Here is a 26657-nt window from a genome sequence, read left to right as displayed (position 1 = left end):
ACAACAAATCTTATAAAAACTCAAGGCTTCAGGTCGCCTAACCAAATGGGCGATCGAACTAAGTGAGTTCAACATCAGATACCAGCCACGAGCTGCAATTAAAGGTCAGGTGGTGGTCGACTTCATCGTAGAGTTCACGCAGTCACCCGAGCGAGATCCGATCGATGTCCGACCTAATCTCAACCTATCTAGATTAGACCTCGTTCAAGAAAGTTTGGTAGGTCAACAAGTCCTCGAATCATCCAACTCCCAAGTTACTCCCGACCCACCCAGGTGGATGCTCTACGTTGATGGCTCCTCCAACTCTAAGGCAAGCGGAGCAGTGGTAGTTCTAAAGACTCTTGACCATACGTGCATGCAATATGACTTGAGATTTGGATTTCAAGCCTCCAACAATATAGCAGAATACGAAGCGTTGCTTGTTGGACTTAGGTTGACAACCACCATGGCAGCCCTACACCTTGAAGTTTTCAGTGATTCTCAATTGGTCGTCAATCAAATAGCTGAGGAAATCAAGGTAAGAAGGAACGCATGAAAGCATATTTATGGAAAGCAAAAGAATTGATCGAAAAATTTCAGAAGTGCAATGTCACCTTGAGCTCTCGAGCAAAAAATTCCAAAGCTGACATGTTAAAAAAGTTAGCCATTATAGACGAAGATGATATCTGAAGATTAGTTCCGATCGAATTCCTTACCAAACCAAGTATTGACGAAGCCGACCTTGCCATAGCTCTTCTAATGAACACAAAATCAACATGGATAGATCCAATCATCGAGTTCCTCATGAAAGCAAGCCTACTTGAAGATCGAACGAATTCCATGACTTCTACTTTATGAGTGAGACACATTATCTAACGCCCTGAACTTTTCAATACTCGAGTATTAAAAGTTCTCGAGTATTATCGTAAGATTCAATGTAACATATACGTGTGTATGTTACCAATCTAGTTATCCTAGCCTTACATGCTTGCCCTGACACAAACCCAACCATTAGGAATGATCTCCATTCATAAATCAAGCCATCTGACCGTTGCTTTTGTGACAAGACCATCCCTAATGTAATTTGACGTGCGTACCTTCCTTTAAATGAATAGACGAATAATTCCTTATCCATAAGGATTTAGATGCAAGTTCTTTTATAAGAATCAATTAGAAACATGATTACAACTAGGTAGAACCATTGGATTTCACAAAAACTCGAAGATTATCAATCATTACGACCATGCTACTAACCCATACCCTTGAATCCTAGTTCACTGAGTTCTCACGATCCGTTTAGCGTGAAACTTGATACCATGCTTAATTAGCCTAAAATAACTGTACACTTCAAATCTCAGCCCTTAGATCATTGTAGAAGTGACCCGATCAATAGATCAGACACTAAACGCCAGTTTGGGGCCCACCTGATCGTTGGATATGCTTCAGCTTTGAATTCAACCCCTTAAATAAGATGGGAAAACGATCGAGTGGTGTAGATTTATTAGAAAAATCAAGGTGGACTCCATCATGGGAAGTGTGCGTACATGAGAAGTGCGCACCCCAGTGCACCGACTACACATCGGTTAAACTCCTCTTGACTGAGGAATTTCGAAATCGGAAGGTTTCTTCCTTCCGCGTAAGAAACGGACCACCGTCCGTTGGGGAGAATGGTGGGCCACCACGACTGTCCATCGGGGTGATCCAAACCGTCCATCAGGAAGACCGGACAAAACCGTCCAAGCCCAAGAAGTCTCATGTGAGACTGATCGCAGTTGTGCTCGCGAGCCCCGACCGAAAAAAGATCCCTGCATTGCGAAACTAATGGACAGTGTCCGTTTGAAGGATGATGTGGGCCATTTTTTTAATCATTCCAAATAATCGGAACCGTCCATCTCATTCCGGGGTTAAATCTGACCAAACCCCTAGCTTGTTGCACACAACCCAACTATATAACCAAACAGGGATCGATCCACTTCTCCCTCGTCTTTCCAGTTCGCTGCGCAAAACAGGGTAAAGAAGGCTACGTTGTTTCTCTCTGATGCGCAAACGAATCTGCATAAGGTTACGCAGGTAGGTTCTAGAAGGTCCACATCACTATACATATGTCCTCATCTGACGTTGGGAGGAAAAAATAGAGAGAGATTGGCTGGGAGATGCCCTCCACGGAAAAGGGAGAAAAAGAGAGAGGTTTATGGTTGGAATCCTGGTCCATCTAGACCCTATTGTGATCAACAAGGAAGAAGGAAAGAAAGGGAAAGAAAGGAAAGAAAGAAAAGAGAAGGAAAGAAAAGAGAAGGAAAGAAATAAAGGAAAGGAATGAAAAGAAAAGAGAAAAGAGAAGAGAAGAAGAAAGAAAAGAAAAAGAGAAAGAAGGAAAGGAAAGAAAGAAAGAGAGGTAGAGAAATTGTGTGCCAAGTTGACTCGATGGATCCCTGGACTGGCTCTGGGCCAGGTTTAAGTCAAGTTCGAAGTGAGGGTTTTATCCTTTATGCTTACATTAATTTAAGTCGATATATTTATCTTGCCATTTTTGCCTTCATGCTATTTTATTGCTCCTTTTACGTGCCATTTGTCTTAATTGAGTTGATGCTCCTTATCTTACTTTTACACTTGTCTTCTACATGCCTTTTAGCTGATCTTAGATTTCTATTACTTTCCCTCTGTTTCCATTTTAATTATTATCATTAATTATTGGCCCTTTTGAGATTTTTACATGATATCCATTATAAGAGGTTTTCTTGGATTCATGGGAGGCTATGGATACAAGCCTTGCTCTTGCCTTATCACTGATATGGCTTTGCCACTCTCCATTACCAAGAATTAACGGTGGTTGCTCTTCTAATTATGGAGTTGGCCGTTGCCACCCTTATTAAAGAGTCGCCCGTTTCCGCTCTTCTATTATTTGAGTTGGCTTTAACCTCTTTCCTCATCTTCGAGTTGACCTTTGTCACTCGCCTCTTATTCGAGTTGGTTATTGTCACTCGTCCTTTTTTCCTTAAGGGCTTGGCAGGTATCTTGATATTCTTAACTGAGCATGGATAAAGGAATTCTTTCTTGATGCAAGTACTATGTTGGAAATCCCTCCTCTAGCGATTGATGAAATATCGTGAACGTAATGCGCTTTTTATTGCGGCCCTTGGGGCGACATGTAAATCCATGTTTCATGGCTAGTGGTGCACAAATTGGTGCATATAATCTGCAACACGTGTTGCATCATTTTCGGGATTGGATGTCGCAAATAGTCGCTTTATGAAAAAATCGTGTCACGTAATTCTTTTAGGCATGCGTTGTGTTTGTCTTGGGGTAACCGCGTAAAACCATCTTAAGTGTGGGACACGCTAGCGAATATTTGTAGTATGGGATGCGGGTCAAGTCAGATAACTTTAGTCGTATTCCACCTTGTGGCGATCGTTAAGGCTGATACACTGCATATACTGTGCTAGGCATGCATCTCATATCAAATGTTTGTGCATTGATATCTCTTGTAGTGTGGATTACTTGACGTATCAGAACATTTATCTTACTTTTATGAATCTCTTGAATTACTGTTAATCTTAAAGGATAACCTTCACTATGAGTAGGGTGTTGACCCTCTCCCAACCATGCAGATGTTGTAGGTGACATACAGATTAAAGACTTAGAGGACCAACTTTCTATAGAAGACTACATCGAGAGAATATGAAGACAGATTACTTAGTTTTATACTTCCGCTGCGAACTCAATGAATGCAATAAGCTTCCATTGTGAAGGCCTTTGATTATTCTTTTACTTTGATGAAATATAATCAATACAGTTAGTTTTATTCTTGTGAATGTTACCTTCTTAGATGTAAATCAAACAAAAAAAATGGGTGCGAGAATGGCGAGCTACCCGAGGATCGAACGGAAGTACGGCAAATGAAGATCAAAGCTGGCCGATATACCATACTCAATGGTATACTTTACAAGAAAGGGTTCTACCTTCCTTACCTGAGGTGCGTCAGACCAGAAGAGGTAGAGTACGTCCTAAGTGAAATCCATGAAGGAATCTGCGGGAACCACTCTGGAGGGCGAGCGTTAGCACACAAAGTCATTCGACAGGGTTACTACTGGCTAACCATCCAGCATGATGCATGAAAACTCATCCAAAGATGTGACAAGTGTCAGAGATTCGCAAATGTACATCGACAACCGCCAGAAGAGCTCACCCCTATGGCCAGGCCATGACCATTTGCTCAGTGGGGGATTGATATTATTAGTCCACCCCCCATGGGTAAAGGTCAGACTAAGTTCACCGTCGTGGCCGTCGATTATTTTAGCAATGGGTAGAAGTAAAACCGTTAGCAAAGATAACCGAGTAAAGGATCATTGACTTTGTTTGGAGAATATCATATGCAGGTTTGGGATTCCTTAAACCATCATCTCCGATAATGAGAAACAATTCGATAACAAGCAGTATTAAGAGATGTGCATGAACCTCGAAATTCGCAACGTCTACTTGTCACCACGACATCCGTAGGTGAATGGACAGGTTGAGGCAGTTAATAAGATTATCAAGCATCATCTCTGTACCAAGCTTGAGAATGCTAAAGGGGCATGGGCCAAGGAACTCCCCAAAGTCCTATGGGCTTACTGAACTACGACCCGAACAGCTACTGGAGAAACCCCTTTCTCCCTGACATATAGGGTAGAGGCGGTCACTCCTGTAGAGATCGGACTACCTATAGCCCGGACAAACTCGTTCGATGAACAGGTCAATAACGAGCTTATGTCCCTTGGTTTCGACCTTCTTGAAGAGCAATGGGAGCAAGCTCGACTTCAAACCATTGTCCATCAGCAACAAGTGTCACGGTTTTATAATGCTCGGGTCAAGGTCAGAAGGTTTCGAGTTGGGGAACTAGTTCTCTAAAAGATATTCCAGAACACCAAAGAAGTATGAACGGGGTCCTTAGGCCCGAACTGGGAAGGGCTTTACGTGATTTCGAGTACCATCCGACCTAATACGTACTGACTGGAAGATCTGACCAACCAACTACTCCATCATCCATGGAATGTCGAGTATCTAAAGATCTACTACCTTTGAATTGGTCGGTATGACCTTTGTTATGTCGCAATCTGTTTTGGAATAAAAGAAATCATTTACATGACTAATGTCTGACTTAGATCATATCTACAAATGATCCCTACCCGAGCTATATCCGTGCTATGTCCGAGCTATATCGCTTGTGCAGACTTTAATGAAAATTTTAGTCGACGTCCGATAATGTAGCTCATCCTATAGCGGGAAAAAAGATGAAAATAGATCTTCAAAAGGAGACACTTTCATTGATAAGACCCACAATGGTTTGACTACATCAGCGTTACATCGACTATAATTCCAAAAACAAGTTTATACATCGGGCTATAAGCAAAGTTTAAAAAAATATATACAAAGGGAGATAGCGCTTGGTGCGCTTGAAGTTCTTGAAGTTGAAAAAGGGAGCAAAACGAAGGAAATACTTCTCTGCAAAATTAATTTCAAGACTCGGGAGCCGCCTCAGGAGTTGCTTCATCTCCTGACCTATCAGAACTCGACTCTGGCTCGTTGAAAGTGGAGAGATTGAGCTAGGGAAAGGTCTCCTTCATTGCCTTCGCACACTCGGCATAGCCTCGACAAAAGAGATAATCCCTCTCGTCTTAGAATTCCTGGGATGATCGAAATTTCTTCACAGCGTCCCTTCGTGCATTGACGAGTGTGGCCTTGGTCTTCGTCTTCAACTTCTCTAGTTTTGCACCCGTATCGATAAGTTGAGTATGACACTCGTCATGCAACACCTTGGCCTCCTGCAGCAGCACAGCCACCTCGTCCTTCTCGGCAGAAGATGCTTTGAGAGCCGTCTTCACAGCTTCTAGCCCGGCTTCAACAGTTGAAGTCCAAGCCTCAGCTTCCTCCGCCCGGTTATGCGCTTAAGCAAGCTCGGCGCGCGCCTTCAACACACATGGGGTGAACTTCAAAAAAAAAAGGAGGATCTGGACGAACAACTGAAAAGAATAAGATAACGACTAACAAAGTTCTTACCCCAAGAAGGGTGGTCGTCATGCGAGTGAGAGTCAAGTCCATGGGGGAATCGAACAAGCTAACAAATTCCTCCTCGGTGCCCTGATGATCCGCCCATGGGAGGATTCCCTCCACCATCTGACAAAGGCTCCCTCGCCCCTCCTCGGCCTCCTCTCTCCCCGAATATTGCATCCTAGAGGGAGGTTCGGCAGCCTCCTGGGCCTCAGGAGGAGCTACCTCCACCCCCTCATCCACGACCTTTATAACGGTCAGGGAAGAAGGGCCGACCTTCCCCCTGCTCTTGGAGGAAGTCTTTTGTTTCTTCCTCTTCGAAGCAAGCGTGTCATCCCGTGGGAGCGCTCGAACTTTGGAGGGGGGTCAAAGGAAAGGCCGAGCCTCAGGCATCTCTGCATCAAAGCACGGAGAAATATGTCAGTACATCAAAAGCATTTTTCAAACAAGATTCAGAGTTTGGAGGATCAGCTGAGGGTCTTACCGAAGGCCGTACCTGTCAAAGATATGTCTAAGCCTAATTAGAGGTGTCGCTCAGGTTGGAAAACTACTCTCCAAGAACTTCTCTCCCCATTAGGGGCCTACAAGTCCTTGATCCGAGCTACTGATCCACTATCGAGCAACGGCGGATGCTTGGGAATAGCTGTAAAAGAAGACATGTAAACAAGATTAGACGACAATGGAAGCCGACCAACTAAAGATAAATGACCTCTACAACACTGACCTAGCTCGGAGAAAGCTCGGGGAACAAGGGGCTGAGTCCATCCTGGCTCGACCATCTCCCAGCACCCGGAGGCCTAGAACCACTTATCCCTCCAGTTCTTATTAGAGGATGGGGGGTCGGTTATTAAAGCCCCGCCGGTATTCTGTCATGCACAAAAGTAATACTAGCCGGGCTGAAGGGTGTTTGCTTTTACCTGGTATAAGTGGAGAAACTCGTCCACGATAGTTTGGGCTGGTCTAGTTTGTCCCATAAGACTGCACAATTGAAAAAATCCCTCCACCCATTTGGAGTCATTTTCCCCAGGGCTAAGCCAAGGCGAACTAGCAGACACCTGGCTATCCCCTATAGGGGGAGTCGCAAGCCGCACTGAAGCGGGACTTGGAAGATCGCCACGACCCCTTCTGGAGGTTGGTCTGGAAGTTCATTCGGCGAAGGAAGTCGGAGAACCATAGAGTCGGGAACATGATATCCAAGTCTGATCTGAGCCAACTCCTCCTTGGACAGAGTCGAAGGCACCAGCCACCTCGGACCCTCCTCACCATCAGGCTCTCCCGGCTTGCCTTCATTGGGTAGGTCGCGCGCCTCAGCAACTTGTTCATTCACTTCCCGGGGTCTAGGCATCATCCCAAGTTCAAGAGACAGATTCAATGCCTTAGCAGTGGGTGCCGGCCTCTGTGCTAGAGACCGTTCCAATGCTCTACTCAACCACGAAAACTGGAAAGCTTCCATCACCACTAACAGCGAAGGTGGGTTCAACATTACCCTAAGGCGACTACTCGCCCCACTTTCGCCTCTAGAAACCCCCTCTCGTGAGCTCAAGGAGCCAGACATGGTGATTTCTAATGAAAAAGTGAAAGGAGGAGGGGGAAAGGAGGCTCATCGAAGCAAGGACTAGTAGGATTTCGACCGGATTGCAGCGGGAACAGTCGCCGAAAATCGCACAGGAAAATCGAAATGGAGAAGACAAAAGAGAGAAGAAGTCAAAATGCAAATAGGAAAGACCTAAAGGTCAGGGCTTCCCTTATATAATTGTGCAACGTGTCAGCTATTTAAAGCACCTATCACTGCTACACCGTACGACGCCTCTTCAGTTGCCCCGATTCGACACATGGCACCCACCATCCGTTCAGCTCGAAAATTCATACATCGCCTGAGGACCATAAATTAACCGTACACGTCGAATTTCATCCGTTCAATCCCTGTGCAAGTGTCCCAACGGACATATCAGCCACCAAAACAGTGATATGGGGCCCTCCTGCTATCAGGATACACTTTAAATTTGGTCCTCATGGTTAAAATGAGATGGCAAAATGGATGGATGGATGGGATTTTGCATATACATCAAGGTGGGGTCCATTTTATGTGAGTGGAGTGTAGAGGAATCGTGCACTCGTCGTGCATCGAACAGACGAAGTCGGTCAGCAGGCACTGACCCGACGTCCGTCTTTAAAAAGGAAACAGCGTTCACTGATTCGCAACAGAGCTTTGCGAGCAACATCAGGTGGGCCAGTATCAGCGTACGTTTTAATGATCCACACCGTTCAATGTGATCAGGAGATCAAACCGACCGCACACTGGTCTACGGTCTGATTTTCGCAAAGCAATGCATGTACATGAAGGTCCAAACGCCGGTCGGACGACTGAAGAACAAAGTCAGTGGGCCACAGTATCGGAAGTAAAAATCCATTCTTCTTGCACCAAAATTCGACTGCAAACCCAATGGACGGCATGGATTTCTCAAACCAGCAGTAAAGTGGGCCCCACCATGCATCAACGCATGCTCTGTTGCGAACGTCCGTGAAAACCGGAAGCTGCCCGGCCTTCTCGGGCCATTGTGCGTCCATGGTGGTGGTCGGATGCATGATCCAGACTGTCCAATATATTGAAAATGTGGCCCTAACCCTGTCCATGACGTCGTTTTTGAGATATTTAGAAGAATAGCCGAGCAAACTCGATCCAAACGTAAGTCCTTTTGTGTTTTCTGTTGCTGCGCATGCTGCTGCATCGCCTGTTGCTGCGTAAGAAGCTTTCTAGGAGCTTCTGCACCAACTCCAGCAGCCACAACATTGCCCCTAATGCTTATATAAAGAAGGATCCAAGAGGAGAAAAATCATGATTCAAGTAGGGGAATTTTGCAGGGAGACGGCTGGATGTGAGCAGAGAGAGGGAGTTGAGCCATTGGGTTTTTCTTTTTCTTTTCTCCTTCTTCCTGTTTATTTTTTATTTAGCCAATCATGGTCGGTTAAACCTCTTAGCTAGGGCTGAGAGGTGAAGCTTGTGGCGTGATGGGGTTGATCCTACGGTTTGGATGCATGTGATGAACTATATTTGATTCTAATTAGATGAAAGAATGCTTTAGTTTTTAATGGTTTATTGTGACTTACATTATAGTAGATCTGCGATGGCTTAAGTATTTCCTTTTCTTTTCTTGTGATTATGAAGCCAGGATGCCCTGTTGTTCACCATCGCCCCTTGGACATGGTGGAATGACGGAACTCTTCCTGACATTCATACATCACCCAGATTCACTGTGAATTAGTTTAATTCTGTTGTTTGTTTTGTCTCATGGGCATGGTTTTGTGATGGAATCCATTCTAATTTACACCCGTCTGATCACTTGAAAACTAGATTAAATGAAGTTCAGAATTGATTTTTAGGTTATATCTTCCAACTGGATGAAGATGGGACTCGAAGTCCAGTTGAGTTCATGAATCGGCCGTAGATCTCCCTGATCTCTACAAGTGGATCCTCTGAATCCCTAGTTTCTTATCTCTGATTTCTCTTAAGTTTTAGATTAATCTCTCACCATTATTCATCACTTTATATTGGATTTAGATTTCATCTTAGGCTAGTTCTATTTCTACCTAGTTTCAGGTAATGTACAGGTATCAGTCCCTTGGGATTCGACCTCGGTCTCACCGAGTTTATTACTACATCACAACCCTATACTTGGGGAGTGAACAAGTTTTTGGCGCCGTTGCCGGGGACTGACGGTTGCGATTCTCTGAAATTAATTAGGTTTAGAATTAGTTTAAGATTAGAATTTGACTAACTTTAGTTTTAGATTTTTATTTGATTTCTAGAACTAACTTGTTTTCCTGTTTTGTAGGATCCTGACATAAGTTTCTAAATTGGTAATTCCTTCCTAATTTCTCTACTTTTTCTACTTTTAAAATTAGGGTTTGAATTTTAGAAATTTTCTAATTCTAGTATTTTCCTATTTGTAGGAAATAGTTTATTTTTAGAAACTTTCCTCTTTTGTTTTTAGAAACTAGGTTAGTTATTTCCCTTTTTAGAAATTCTTTCTAATTTTAGAAACTTTTTCTATTTTTATTTTTTAGTAACTTTCTAATTCTAACTCTTTTAGAATCTAATTTTGTTTCCTAATTTTCTACTTATAGAATTTTTGTTTAGAAACTAACTTTCCTATTTTGTAGGCCTTTAAGATAGAAATTTCTAATTCGGTAAGTTCTTTCTCTACTTTCAATTTTTCAGATCTCTTTTAGTAACTTACTTTCTAGTTTAGGACTTTCCTAATTTATTTTAGAAATTTTCACTTTCCCTTAGGAATTTCTTCTTTTAGAAACTAGTTTACTTCTATCTTTCTTTTTAAGGATTTTCTAATTTTAGATCTTCTCTTTAGAAACTGACTTGTTTTGTTTTCTTTTGCAGGTGTTGTTACTTAGGGCTTTCAATTTGGTAACTTCTTTCCAACTCTCTCTTTCTTTCTAGATTTTCTTTTCCTTTCTTAGGATTAGGTTTCAAATTTGATTGAGGGCTGCGAGTGTTTCATGCCCAAGTGGGCCCGTGACAACACTCGACGTCTCTTGACTGAAGGAGGATTGGTTGAGGGGTTGACTATCCATCGCAGGACTAGACACCACTCGAAATCCCCTGAGTTAATTAAAGTGATGGCTGAAAACCAACCTCTTCTACCCCAACCTAGGGTGGAGGACATTCAGGATGAGAATGAGGTGTATCAAGCACCCCCGCCATGTACTTTACGAGATTATTTACAACCAGCGGGGGTGAGTACGCCCTCATGCATGATTTTTCCTGAAAATACAGGACATATGGACATCAAGCCAGGGGTTATCCAACTCCTTCCTAAGTTCCATGGGCTTGAATCTGAAGAACCATATCTACATTTGAAAGAGTTTGATGAGATCAGAGCCACTTTATATTTTTAAAATGTGTCTGAGGACACAGTCAGGCTGAGACTCTTTCCTTTTTCCTTAAAAGAGAAGGCTAAGACGTGGTTACATTCACTGCGTCCTAGATCCATTGGCACATGGAATGATATGCAAAGGGAATTTATAAAGAAATTCTTTCCACATCATAAAACGATTACCCTTAGAAAAGCAATCATGAACTTTACCCAAAAGGAGGATGAAACATTTTACCAATGTTGGGAAAGGTTCAAGGATTTGGTCAATTCATGCCCACAACACGGTTTTGAAATGTGGTGCATTACAAATTTTTTCTATGATGGACTGACATCTTCCATGCGTCAAATGGTCGAGACAATGTGTAATGGAGAATTCATTAATAAAAATGTTGACGAGGTATGGGATTACCTCTATAGTCTTGCTGAAAAAACACAATCATGGGACTATTACCCAAAGTCGAATACCACGTCTAGGCCGACTCAATTAAAGGAGAAATGTGGGTTGTATCTCTTGAAAGAAGAGGATGATCTCAAGTGTAAACTGACTACGCTCATAAGGAAAGTTGAAGCCATGGAAGGAAAGAAGGATAAGGTTAATGAAAGTGTTTGTGGCATCTGTGATTGCAACATTCATACAACTGAAAATTGTCCTACAATACCTGCCTTTCGAGAAGTGTTGAATGAACAATCCAATGCCATAAATAATTATCAAAGACCTTTCAATGGACCAACCTCTAATACATATAATCCTGATTGAAAAAATCATCCAAACTTTAGTTGGAGAAATGGACAAACTGCTACCCCTCAAAGTTTTTTCAATCAAAATCCAAATCAGGGGAAACCTCAAGAAGAACCGGTTCAAAATTCCATGCAAGAGCTGACCCAGGCAATGCGAGACTTTATGCAAAAGATGGATTCACGTATGACGGTTATAGAAAAGGGGATACTTCCTGCACAACCGCTCCCCAATCCTAAACCGCAATACGAGATAAGTGAGCCCAGCTCTTCAAATCAAATGGGGCACGTTAAATCCATCACCACTCTTAGGAGTGGGAAGATCATTGATAAAACTCTTCCGGTTAGGCCTGAAAAGCCTCAAGAACCAGAAGAGGACAACAATAATGAATCTAGTGAGGCCCCACAAAAATTAGAACCGGAGCTTTTAGAAAAGCCAGGTTGCTCCATTTTCTCAACGGTTGGTCGCACCAAAATCTCTCTCTAACTCTCAGGATATCCTAGAGGTGTTGAAACAAGTGAAAGTCAACATTCCTCTGCTTGATGTCGTAAAACAGATACCTTCATATGCCAAATTCCTAAAAGACTTATGCACGACCAAACGACGGCAGAGTATTCAAAAGAAGATCTTCTTGACTGAGAAAGTGAGTGTCATCCTAAAGCAAGACGTGCCACAGAAATTCAAAGATCTTGGTAGCCCAACCATATAATGTGTAATCAGGGACTATCGAATTGATCATGCACTTCTTGACTTAGGAGCAAACATCAATCTAATTCTCTACTCGGTATACAAACAGTTAGGTTTGGGTGAATTAAAACCCACCCTAACCACACTACAGCTTGCTGATCGCTCTGTTCGTGTACCAAGAGGGATAATCGAAGATGTGTTGGTCCAAGTTGATAGATTTTACTACCCTATAAATTTTATCATCCTGGACACCGGACCCATCAATAACATGAGCACTCAGATTCCTGTCATTCTTGGTCGCCCATTCCTTGCCACTTCAAATGCAATTATCAATTGCAGGAATGGTGTCATGAATATGTCCTTTGGGAATATGACATTGGAGTCAAACATCTTTTTCAATAAAGATAGAAACTTAGAGGATGATGACGATTTCCACGACAGTAACATGATTGACTCTTTAGTGGAAGATACGACACCTCTAACTTTATCCTCTGACCCTCTAGAGACGTGTCTGGCCTACTCCCATAATTTTGATGATGACATGATTAGGGAGACGTGTGCCTTGCTTGCTACTGCACTAGTACTTGAAGTTAACCGGTGGAAGCCACAATTTGAAGAGTTACCCCAAACTGATGTAGTGCCTCTACCGTCTAACCTCAAGCCACCAAAGCTTGACCTAAAACCTTTGCCCTCTGATTTGAAATATGTCTATTTAGGTCAAGATGAGACATACCCGGTGGTGATCTTTGCCCACCTGGAGAAAGAACAGGAGAGTATGCTCATATCTACTCTCATTGAGCATAAGGGAGCCCTTGGATGGACGATAGTGGACCTCAAGGGAATCAACCCCTCAATTTGTACTCACCGTATTTATCTTGAGGATAATGCGAAGACCGCTCGATAATCACAACGTAAACTAAATCCAAACATGAGGGAAGTGGTTAAGGCCGGAGTTCTTAAACTATTGGATGTGGGTATCATATACCCCATATCCGATAGTCAGTAGGTGAGTCCAACTCAGGTAGTTCCTAAGAAGTCCGGGATCACCATCGTAGCCAATGCCAATAATGAACTCGTGCTAACTAGAGTTACTACTGGTTGGAGAATGTGCATTGACTATAGGAAGCTGAATACCGTCACGAGGAAGGACCACTTTCCTTTGCCCTTCATTGATCAAATCTTGGAAAGGCTAGCTGGTCATTCCTATTACTGTTTCCTTGACGGGTATTCGGGCTACAATCAGATTGAAATCGCCCCTGAGGACTAGGAAAAGACTACATTTACATGTCCCTATGGCACCTTTGCCTACAGAAGGATGCCATTCAGATTATGTAATGCCCCTGCCACCTTTCAACGATGTATGATGAGTATCTTTTCTGACATGGTGGGGAAATATCTAGAGGTCTTCATAGACGATTTCTCTGTTTTCGGTTCATCTTTCAGCGAATGCTTAGAGAGTCTTAAATGTATGCTGAAAAGATGTGAAGAGAAGAACTTGGTATTTAATTGGGAGAAGTACCATTTCATGGTTCATAAGGAAATTGTCCTTGGACATATTATCTCTCCAAAGGAATCGAGGTGGATAAGGCAAAAATCGATCTTATCTCTAACCTACCTCCACCCAAGAACATCAGAGATGTGTGATCCTTCTTAGAACACGCAGGGTTTTATAGACGATTCATAAAGGACTTTAGTCTCCTCTCTCGTCCTTTATGTAATCTTCTGCAAAAGGATGCACCATACGAGTGGACTGAGCAATGCCAGGAAGCTTTCACCAAGCTTAAGGGCATGTTAACCATTGCACCTATCATGCAACTACCCGATTGGAGCCTTCCTTTTGAGCTTATGTGCGATGCTTCTGATTATGCTCTTAGGGCGGTTCTAGGCCAGAGAAAAGATAAAAGGCCCTACGTCATTCATTGCATAAGTAGAACTTTAAATTCTGCCCAAGTGAACTACTCAACTACGGAAAAGGAACTCCTAGCCGTAATGTTCGCTTTGGATAAATTTAGGTCCTACTTAATCGGATCCAAGATCATTATCTACACAGATCATGCAGCACTTAAGTATCTTCTTTCTAAGAATGATTCTAAGCCCCGCCTGACACGATGGATCCTTCTATTCCAAGAATTTGATTTAGAAATTAAAGATAAAAATGGAGTAGAGAACGTAGTGGCTGATCACCATTCTCGCCTTAATACCTCTGATTCTTGAGGCGACCCATATCAACGACATGTTCCTTGATGAACAACTGTTAGAGTCTCCCATTCGCCTTGGTTCGCCGATATTGCCAATTATCTTGCCACAGGTTCCATATCGACGCATTGGATCGCACAAGATAAGAAGAAATTCTTTACCAAGGTACGTAACTTTTTCTGGGGACGATTCATATTTATTTAAATATTGTCAGACCAAATCTTGAGGAGATGTGTGCCAGATGATGCATCGAGTATTCTCCTTTTGTCATTCTCAAGCTGTGGTGGTCACTTTTCTCGCTAAAAAGACCACGGCCAAGATTTTACAATGTTATGGCTTTTATTAGCCCACTATGTTCAGGGACACTCATGAGTTTTACAAGGCTTGTGAGCGTTGTCAAAATTGAGAGCATTATCCCGTCGAAATATGATGCCTTTGAATCCCATCCATATCATTGAAGATTTGATTGTCGGGGCATCGATTTCATGGGACCATTCCCCCAATCATTTGAAAATTTGTATATTTTGCTCGCTGTAGATTATGTCACTAAATGGGTTGAAGCAATCCCATGCCGAAATAATAACCATCGCATGGTCATTAAATTCTTAAAAGAGAACATCCTTTCGCGGTTCGGGATGCCTCGAGCCATCATTAGTGATGGGGGCTCACACTTTTGTAATAGACCATTCAAGAGCTTAATGAAGAAATACGGTATCTCTCATAAGGTGAGCACCCCATACCATCCACAAACAAGTGGACAAGCTGAGATTTCCAATAGGGAGATCAAACATATCCTAGAGAAAATGATTAACCCTGATCGTAAGGATTGGTCAATCTGATTGACCGATACCTTATGGGCATACCGTACTACTTTTAAAACCCCAATTGGAACGTCTCCCTTTAGACTTGTCTATGGGAAAGCTTGTCACTTGCCTGTGGAGTTGGAACATAAAGCGTAATGGGCAATAAAAAATCTGAACTTCAATCTGGACAACGTTGCCTCGCTATATAAACTTCAATTAAATGAACTTGAAGAAATCCGGAACGATGCGTACGAGAACTCGAGAATTTACAAAGATAGAATGAAGGCGTTTCGTGACCAACGTATTCTATGAAAATCATTCACACCTGGTCAGAAAGTCCTTTTGTATAATTCTCGATTACATCTCTTTCCAAGTAAGCTTCGATCTCGTTGGACTGGTCCTTACATTGTGGTCACTGCGTATCCTCATGGGGCCGTTGAGATAAGAGATCCTGACAATGGCAAGGAGTTTAAAGTAAATGGACATCGCTTAAAGCCATTTGTCGAGAAATTTAATTCAGAGGACATGTCCATACCTCTGACTGATCCTGTTTACCAGGATTGATCTCCTAGTCTGATGGAGGTATAGGTAGTTTTCCTGTTTTCATAGGACTACGATAGTTTCCTTTATGCTATTTTAGGATAGACGGTAAACTTAACGCTCCTGGGAGCCAACCTAGCCTTTCATTCTGTTCCATTTTCCTAGTTAGTTAGTTCAATGTTTGTAGGTAACATTGCTGTAAACCCTCACGAGACTACAACTCATCCACTAGGGGCAACCTATGGGTTTAAAGGCTTGTTGCATACGTTAAATGCAATCGAGAGCACCTGCGAAAGTGGTGTAGGTAGGATTTTATTTTTGTTATTTTTATTTTACTTCTGTTGGTTTCTCTCTTGTGCTGACCCGCTCTTACGTAGATATCTTTGGAAAGCCTCTTGATTCTTTCATCCAGGTACTATCTTTCCATCACTCCTCTTATATTTTCGTTGTCCCATGTGCATTGCATGCTTATTTCTTTTACATTGAGGACAATGTAGATTTTAGGTTGGGGGTGGGAGATTAGATTAGGTTTCCTAATTAGTATTTTCTTGGTCTTAAGCAAAAATTGTGAAAATTTTAAATTTTTCTGAAATTTCGTATGAATTCAAAGTGATTTTGATGGCCATCTGGGACACTTGGAATTGCAAAATACATGATGTTGGTAATTTATGACTCTTGGATTCAGTTATCTGTTAGATTTCACAGCTAAGTTTGAATTGTTAATCCATTATTAGAAGTTGTAAACATTGATTGAGTCATGAATTCTCGGGACACATCTCACTTGCACATTAAGGTTTCAGTTCGATATTGAATTATAACTTAGTGATCATTAAGCATGGAAGGAACCAACCTGGGGAATTGTCCACCTTGTTCAATACAAAGAATATATAAAAAAAAAGAATGAATGAATGAAAGAAAGAAAAAAGAGTACCTAGCTAAAAAAACAGTTGTCATCAGGAAAGGGTTGGGTGTACGATCTTCAACATAGGTTTGCTCCTTATAGGTGTGGATGCGATTCCCTTTCCCCTCGATGGAAAAATCAAAAGCTGGAAGAATTTTAAAATTTAAAAAAAAAAAAACAGAAGAAAGAATTGTAAGGTAATTTCTGGTTTAGGTTTTGGTTGTCTTCAATGCTCATTCGATCATCAATGTATCATAGGAATTGATAATTGGATCTCTTAATGATGGTAAGCCGTGATTATACTATACACCCATGGAACTTGATGTTTAGAAGTGTTCTAATTAATGGATTAATATTTGAACTTAATTATGAAATATACAGTGAGCTTGATTTCAGGAGAAAGTAATGCCAACAATCATGAATCTTAGACTTCTATTTCTGGATTATTTTCAAAATCACTTGAGTTCATAGAAATTGTCCTGTAATTCTCAATTTATTTTTTGCATACCTTGCTTGGGACTAGCAAAATGCTGGTTGGGGGTTGTGTGTTGAGGGTCAAATATTGCATATTAGACCCCAATTATTACCTGGATTTACAAGCATGATACTGTTTAATGACTCGATTTAATCGTATTTGTGATGCAGAGTATATTTATGAGCATGGACTGGAAATGATGCTAAAAGCATGGATTTAAAGCTCAGGAATCACCAAGGCATTGGACGGGGCCCCATGGGACCACGGTCGAGGATTTACACGTTAGAGATCAGCCAGCCACTCATCTTAAACAGGCCTAAAAGACGTCCTGAATGTAAGATCATAGGGTTCCCACCATCTGATCAGTTCGAAACTTCATACATAGCCTGAGGACCATGAATTAACCGTACACGTTGAATTTCAACCGTTCAATCCCTGTGAAAGTGGCCTAACGGACAAATTAGCCCCTAAAATCCAGATTATGGGCCCACCTGCAATCTGGATATGCCTCAATTTTGGTATCAACTGTTTAAATAAGATGATAACGGGGATGGACGGATTGGATTTTGCATATACATCAAGGTGGGGTCCATTTTATGTGAGTGGAGTGCAGAGGAATCGTGCACTCGCCGTGCATCGAACAGACGAAGTCGGTCAGCAGGCGCTGACCCGACGTCCGTCTTTAAAAAGGAAACAGCGTTCGCTGTTCATAACAAAGCTTTGCGAGCAACATCAGGTGGGCCAGTATCATCGTACGTTTTGATGATCCACACCGTTCAATGTGATCAGGAGGTCAAACCGACCGCACACTGATCTACGGTCCGATTTTCGCAAACAATGCATGTACAGGGAGTCCAAACGCTGGTCGGACGGCTGAAGAACGGAGTCAGTGGGCCGCAGTATCGAAAATAAAAATTCACTCTTTCTGCACTGAAATTCGACTGCAAACCCAATGGACGGCATGGATTTCTCAAACCAACAGTAAAGTGGGCCCAGCCAGCGCAAGAAGCGCTGGCTCTGTTTCGCACGTCCATGAAATCCGGCCATTGTGGGCCATTGTGGGTCCATGGTGGTGGTCGGATGCATGATACAGACCGTCCAATATATTGACAATGTGGCCCTAACCCTGTCCATGACGTCGTTTTTGAAATATTTGGAAGAATAGCTGAGCAAACTCGATCCAAACGCAAGTCCTTTTGCGTTTTCTTTTGCTGCGCACGCTGCTGCACCGCCTATTACTGCATAAGAAGCTTTCTAGGAGCTTCTGCACCGACTCCAGCAGCCACAGCATTGCCCCTAATGCTTATATAAAAGAGAAGGATCCAAGAGGAGAAAAAGGGGGAAATCGAAGCTTGACTTGGGCTCGACGTGAGAGAGAGAGAGAGTTGTTAAGAGTTTTTGTTATTTGTTTGTTTTCATGATTTTTGAGAGAATTATCCCACTCATGTCGGCCTAAAACCTCTTAGCTAGGGCTAAGAGGTGAAGCTTGTGGCGTGATGGGGTTGATCTTACGGCTTGGATGCATGTGATGAACTATATTTGATTCTAGTTAGATGAAAGAATGCTTTAGTTTTTAATGGTTTATTGTGACTTACATTACAGTAGATCTGCGATGGCTTGAGTATTTCCTTTTCCTTTCTTGTGATTATGAAGTCAGGATGCCCTGTTGTTCACCATCGCCCCTTGGACATGGTGGAATGACGGAACTCTTCCTGACATTCATACATCACCCAGATTCGCTGTGAATTAGTTTAATTCTGTTGTTTGCTTTGTCTCATGGGCATGGTTTTGTGATGGAATACATTCTAATTTACACCCATCTGATCACTTGAAAACTAGATTAAATGAAGTTCAGAATTGATTTTTAGGTTATATCTTCTAACTGGATGAAGATGGGACTCGAAGTCCAATTAAGTTCATGAATCGGCCGTAGATCTCCCTGATCTCTACAAGTGAATCCTCTGAATCCCTAGTTTCCTACCTCTAAATTTCTTAAGTTTTAGATTAATCTCTCACCATTATTCATCACTTTATATTGGATTTAGATTTCATCTTAAGCTAGTTCTATTTCTACCTAGTTTCAAGAAACGTACAAGTATCAATCCCTTGGGATTCGACCTCGATCTCACCGAGTTTATTACTACATCACAACCCTATACTTGGGGAGTGAACAAGACCTCACAGCGCTCGGTCGGATTACAGTGGGAATAGTCGTTGGAAATTGCATAGGGAAATCAGAATGATGAAGACGAAATGAAAAGGGAAAGACCTAAAGGTTAAGGCTTCCCTTATATAGATGTGCCACGTGACAGTTATTTAAAGCACCCATCAATACGACGTCATACGACGCCCCTTTTGCTGCCCCAACTTGACGCGTGGCACGACCCCATGTGCCACTCAACCTTGATATCGAGTACAATGCCACGCGTTACTTTTTCATTGGTCCGCCACTGAAAAGACTGTTTGACGCCCCACGTGACCTAGAGCTACGAGCTGGCACGTCATGATCACAAGCCTAGACTCTCATGCTGGCTGCCATGCCTGGCATTTATGACAGTTTAGCTCAATCTTATCCACATAAACACACCTAAACATGACTTGCTTACTTTCCGAACCTCCGCAGGTCGCTTTAAAAAGCTAAGGGGGCTCACTATCAAGAAAAAAATCTACAAGTCCTTAAATCGGCTTATGGAATGGACTAGTTTTACTGAACAAGCACGGACTCATCAAGACCTGAGCTTGATAGGGCCTCCTCTCTATCCAGAAACAAAGTAACCTCCAAGGAGGATGATGCAACTATAAGGATACACAAAGAGCTTACCTACGAGCCCACTCAAGTGGCTATATGCGGACCTAATTCATAAGTCAACCATAGATCGGCCATGGATCGGCCATACTCCGACCATAGATCGGCCATAGCTCGATCACAGATCGAGTATAGATCAGCTACTGGATGGTTGTTGCAAGGCTGAAGTGCGATCATAGGTTGATGATGCTCCTAACTGGCCTATGGAGATAGTGAATGCTGATTTGTCGATCAGGTCGGTATCACTCATTCTCATCTCAAGACCCGCCTTGGGATCCGACCTAAGACTGACCTAAAGATTTAGAGAATCTCCTAACATCCTAAAGGATATCTCCCGAGATCTTCAAAGGATAATATTGAATTCCAACGATCTTGGAAACCAATCATGTTGTAGAAATCCTGGATTAGAGCCAAGATATCAGGAAAGAATCCTCCTGCGATGGTATTCTATCTCTCTTATAAATAGAGAGGTATTTCCCGCCGTCTAAGGTACGTTCACAAAAAACCCTAATATTCAATTGGTGTCTCTTTTTTGGAGATCTTACCTTACTCATAAGACCTCGATCTTGACTTAGGCATCGAAGAGTCCCTTGCACTAGCGATGGCTTTCTTTGTATCTCTTTAACACATTGAAAACAGAAGATTTTTCCTTAGATTGAAGATAATGATGGGAACAAGAGAAATCAAGTTTACAGGAGGTTGTTAGAAGTCAAGTAAACTTGATTTCCACGGCATCATACAATTAGGATGAAAATTATGTTATTTTGCTTTTTTGGCAACTTTTCATTTTAAGTTTGAATCTTACGTTGGCTTCTATTTTTAAGTATGAGTTGTGTTCTTTGAGAGAAATTATAAATAGGGAGAGTGTAGATACATAAGAGAGGAGAGCTCTGTGGGGTCCAAAATAATGTATGTGTAAAATCCATGTTCATCTCTTCTGTGTGTTGCGTGAAGGCTAGTTCTCTTATAATTAAACAGAGGACTCGTTAATTTAAGTTGTTGCAACAACCGTAGAAGTTGAGTTTTCATAGCCTATGTTGGGGGCAAAATTGAACTTGTCCATCATAGGAAGGATAACCAACCAGGAGAGAGATTTCTCAAAGCCAAAGCCACTAGAAGACCGGGACATGCTTTTATTTCGAGCTAATGGAGCATAGAGCTCGGAAGATATAGCAAGTGAATCTCCCGATGAAGAGATGAGCCTTGAGCCGACCTTGAGCTGAGTTGTCTGAGGAGAAAGCTCGATGGGGGAGAATCATATCCTGAGCTAACCATATTGACCACGGCCAGAGCAGGATGGGAAATCTATAGAGAATCCCGCCTCGAACCACGAAACGAAAGATTTAAAATGATCTTACCCGCAGATAATGTTGACTGAGGCAAGCTCAGTAATATTTTCAGGAGTAGATTCTCATCCAAATAAGGACCCTTCAATGAATCTAGTGGATTCCATAGGAATATGCATCCATTGAAATGGCATAAGGGCCCTATAAGTATAACCACTGTAATTGAAGGGAGGTAAGTGAACAAACCCAAGCTCAAGACTTTAATCCAAGTCTACTAGCTTGACTTAGGCATCGGAGGGTCTATGATCATCATCGACTCCCCCTGTTATCTTCATCTTCATATTTCTTTGTAGGTTCATCAGTGGGTGCACCTTTGCAGTTGAACACATCTATTCGACCATATTCTGCTAATAATAAAGATCACAGATGATTATATAATAGTAATGATGTACATAAGACTTACTAATGCACAAGATTGAAATGGCGATCAAATTTGATTATAAACTATTTTTTAATAAATATTTATATGTTAATATTAAACCGTTTGTATTCCAAATTTATAATTTCTAAATAATTTATTATAAGCGCATGTGTATCATCAATCATGCTTTGTTAGAGCATCAAAGTTTTATTTAGTTTTTTATTTTTATTTTTTTTAAACGCCTACCGCTCCTCACATGGACTAAGAGTATCAAAGCATTTGGACCACCTCTCCAACTATGCATGTAAGATAGGTAAAATGGTGTTATCAATAGGAAAATGTCATACAAACTGGCAACAAGAAAAATGCCAAGAGGCCTTGGACAAACACAACTTTGTTTGAAGAAACCAAGTAAGCAATTGTGACAGTAGAAGAAATGATCGGCACTAAATCCAAGAGCTTTATTGCTATATGTAGGCACATGCAGGTAGTTGAGAACGAGACAGTTACAACAAATATTTAACTGACTTTAAAATTCAAACTACTCAAATGAAAATTGACCCCATTCATAAGGATCTGAGATGAGGTCGGTGGATCCCTATCTATGGGACCCACTGTGATGAATCTGTTTATCCGTCCATCCCTTTCTCGGATCATTTTAATTATGAGCCGAAAAATGAGATAGATCAAAGTCTTCAAGGGCCCAAATTATAAGCTTGGGTCACATTAAATGCACAAAACTATCAGACATAACATCATAATCCCTTGTGAAAACAGAGGTAATTTTAGAGGAGGCGAGTTACCTTGCCCGGAATGACCTGACTCTACGGGGCTATTGTGATTTATATGTTTTATCTACAGTGCTCATCCACTTTGACTCATTTTAGAATGTAAGTCAAAAAGGAGGTAGATACTGAGGTTCAAGCGGACCACACCGCAAAAAACAGTGGGGAAGCACGGTGGGGATTGAATGTCTACTCTTGAAAACTTTTTAAGGGTAACAGAAGTTTTTGGATCTTGATATTTATGTTTTCCTATGTCCCAAGTCTACGTGACCTTATGACAACTTAGAGGGCAAATAAATACCTCTGGACCCTAGAAAGTTTTCAACTATAGGAGTTCAATCTCTATTACCATCCTCCGGATGGTTCACTGAACCTCCCATCCGGCTCTTTATTAAGATCATGCCTTGAAATCATCTATCAAAAAGAAAAATAACGTGGGTAAAATATATACATTATGGTAGGCCCACGAAGCAGGCTGAATTCCTACCGCGGGAGCTTATTGCGGTCGGGGTCACAGGCAATCCGCGTCCCGACCTAACTTCACCGGAGTCAATCCGCGACCCATAGCCGCGTGGGTCCCACGGGATCGGGATCGCAGGCATCCGCGTACCGACCTAGCTTCTTCGCAGTCAATTCGCGTACCGGTCCACATGGCTGGTAGCGGGCTAGATACTGACAAGGTCAGTAGCCAAATCGCTACTGAAGTGACGTCACCAAGCTCTGTGGACCCCACTATGATGCATGTGTTGTATCCATACCGTCCAACCATTTGTAGAGATCGTTTTATGGCGTGCCAAAAATAATGAGATAAATCTAAAGTTCAAGTGGACCCACCACAGAAAACCGTGGGATCAGTCACACCCATCGTTGAAACATTTATAGGGCCCACCATGATGTATTTTTTAGATCCAACCTATTCATAAGTTAACATAGAGATAGACGAAATGAAAACAAAAATATAAGCTTGATTGGAAACTTCTGTAGCCCATGAGAAGTTTTGAACGGTGGATGTCACTATCCCCACTGTTTTCTATGGTGGGGTCCACTTGAATTTTACATTTATCTCATTATTTTTCTCATAACATAAAACGATCTCTCCAAATGGATGGACGGTATGGATACAACACATACATCATGGTGGGGTCCACAGAGCTTGGTGCCGTCACTTCAGTAGCAGTTTGGATACTGACCTTCTCAGTATCTAATCCGCGCCCGCTCGTGTATACACCAATCAATCTTCACGGGCAAACAATATGGTCTCCGGGAGCGGATAAGGTGAGACCCGGATCCAAGGTGGGTGAGACCCCTGACTGTGATTATGGGGCCCACCGTTGATGTTTGTAAGAAATCTACTCTGTCCATCCAATTTTTTAAACTGATTTTAGGACTTTGACTTCAAAAGTGATCACGATCTAAGACTCAAATGAGCCGCACTAAAGAAAAAGGTGGGTAAGAAAATTCCTACCGTTGAAATCTCCCCTGGTCGGCAGTGATGTTTACATGCCATCCACACTGTTCATAAGGCATTCTAACTGGGATGAATCAAAACACAAATATTACCGGATTCAAAACTTCTATCGCCGCATGAATATTTCAACTCAAAGCTCGCGTTTTCGTTTTCAAGCCTCCGGAGTATTGGATCCGGCTCATTTATGACCTCATGCCTTAAAATGTTCTTACCAAATGAGATGGACGGGGTGGGTTTCTCACAAACATCATGTGGCCGGGCCTGTTTGATTTTTATCGTTTCACCAGGGAAACGGTAAATACCTTGGAAATGACTTATTATTACCGTTTCACCTTGGATATTTATGGGAATTTCATTCTTGGAAACCGGTTCAAATGTAATAGAAGCCATTTTAGGACCCCATCTTGATATATATGATATATCTGTTCTGTCCATCCATTTTATCACAACATTTTGAAATATAAGAAAAAAAATAAGATTGATCCAACACTTAACTGGCCCATACCAAAAGAAACAATAGTCTCAGAAAGTTTTTAACGGTAAGTATTTGATTCATATTTTTCTATGGCATGATCCTGTCCATCAGTGCATCATACCTTGTTTGGCTTATATTATAAATTCATTTAGCATAATGGATGAACGGTATAGATATATGATATGCATCACAGTGGGACTCACAAATATTTCACAATATTTACAGTTTTTACCCTCAAAAAGTAAGCCGTCAGACCAATCATTAGAAAGAGCGCGGCAACTAAGGAAGGAAATATTTATTACCACTAACGTTTTCGTTCCAAACGCAAGAGCTACCTACGAAAATCCATGTGCCCCGTCCACCGCGGTGGGTGAGACAGCCAACTGTAGGGCTCACTGTGGCCTATGTGACCACATCACTCCATCAAGCCATATTGAAAGCTTATTTTAGACCATGATCCAAAAAATAATCAGTTCCAAATCCCAGTGGACCATATTACAGGAAACAAGGGTGATTGACCATTAAAAACTTTTTGTGTTCCACAAAAGCTTTGGATCAAGACGATATTTATATGGTCTTTTCATTTGGGTGTTTGTAACATAAGTTGGATGGAAAATAAACATTCCGAGTGGAATTCATGAAGTTTTTAATGGTGCATGGGGATTCAATCATGAGTGTTTCCAGTGGTGTGGTCCAATATCTAAAACTTGAGTCACCTTCATTTCTAGGATCATGCATTAAAATGAGCTTTCAAAAATGGTTGGATAGTGTGGATTTAAGGCACATACATCGCTGTGAGCCCCACAATAAGGGGTCCCACCCACCCAGGTGATGTCGAGCGGGTTGCGGACACTTTCAAGGCATGCATTTTAGAGCTAAGCCAAATCCTGTCGATCGATTGAATTGAGCAAGTGCCCCAACCGTTCGCTCTAACACGTGGGGCCCATCGTTTCTACTCCTCTATTGCTTTGTTGAGTGTTGGAAATTATACTGATTAATGTATTTCCGTATAATGTGGAAACCGAAAATTACAAAATAATTAGAAATCAGGACAGACAGAGCACGTCTGGGACGCCGTCCTTAAAGCATTATTTGCCCCTACTTAAGTGAATTGAGTATGCGATAGGATACAGGTAAACAGCCTTCAGGATACGACAAGCCTAGTGTGGGTCTGCGTTCAACAGCAAACATGAAGGCCCACCAAATGGAACTCAATTACACACTTTCGGCGGTATTACAATATAAAGGAAAAAATCTCAAGAGAAGAAGAAAAGAAGAGAAAAATATTTTGTAGTCGAAAGTACCAATCTATAAGGCCACAAGTGGTTGAACCATCCTGACCACACCGTTGGTCTGCTTCTTCAAGCTAAGGTTTAAACCTTGCTATGTTACTAGAAACACTAGAATATATGAGTGGAGAGGTGCGGTTTACTAGAGTGAGTTGAGATGGTTTGGAAACCCATCTACGTCCTCCTTTTATAGGCTATGGTGGCTAGCGGGTTATTGTCCGAGACTTAAATTCCATTAAGCCATTTCGAAAACTAGCCGCTTTATGACCGCTTTTCTAACGTAGTGCATAGGCTATTAAGTTGCCGCATGCTTATCGTTGTGAGACAACAATAGCCGCTTTTCTAGTGTTGAGCTAGCCATGCGCAGCATTCTGGTGAACCATGCACTAATGGCTCAAATTACGATTCACGCAATGACTCTATTCATCCCTTTATTTATACTTGAGAGATTTCTCTCCCGGTCATTTAGTCTCTCTGCTAACCAACCACCCGCCATAACCACTTAGTCGCACCGCGACTCGCACACGTCTCGCTCCGGTTCATGCGCAGCCACTGGCGCCTCTACAACCACACCGCCTTACATGCCCACGCCCGAGACCGAAACCGAGACCGAGACCGAGCCCGCTATGCACTGGAACATGCAAGGTCTATAGTCCACGGACTAGGTAGGTAAACATTATAATACTCTACATCCTTCATATAAACCATGATTTTCTTCTTTTCATAATGTGGGACTATTCCTAAAAACCCGCAGAAAAGTGTTTTTTCAAAACAACTTTTTATATTATATATTATTTTATTATTAAAATATTTTTTTTATTAAAATCAATATTTTTGTAACATTGTCGAGTCGGATCGGCACGTTGGTGCCGCATTGTGCTGCCACTGCAT

The 26657-nt window shown here is 41.9% G+C and overlaps 1 non-coding gene across 1 annotated transcript; it reads right to left on the bottom strand.

The window, feature by feature from the left end:
- Positions 1-11079: 11079 nt before the first annotated feature.
- On the bottom strand, positions 11080-11186 carry LOC131252268 (small nucleolar RNA R71). Its single transcript, XR_009174301.1, has one exon. It is a non-coding gene; the product is annotated as a small nucleolar RNA R71 (small nucleolar RNA).
- Positions 11187-26657: the final 15471 nt, after the last annotated feature.

Source organism: Magnolia sinica, chromosome 7, assembly GCF_029962835.1.
Source record: "Magnolia sinica isolate HGM2019 chromosome 7, MsV1, whole genome shotgun sequence".
Lineage (NCBI taxonomy): Eukaryota > Viridiplantae > Streptophyta > Magnoliopsida > Magnoliales > Magnoliaceae > Magnolia > Magnolia sinica.
The sequence above is the reverse complement of the archived record's forward strand: the minus strand, read 5'-3'. Positions and strand labels throughout refer to the sequence as shown.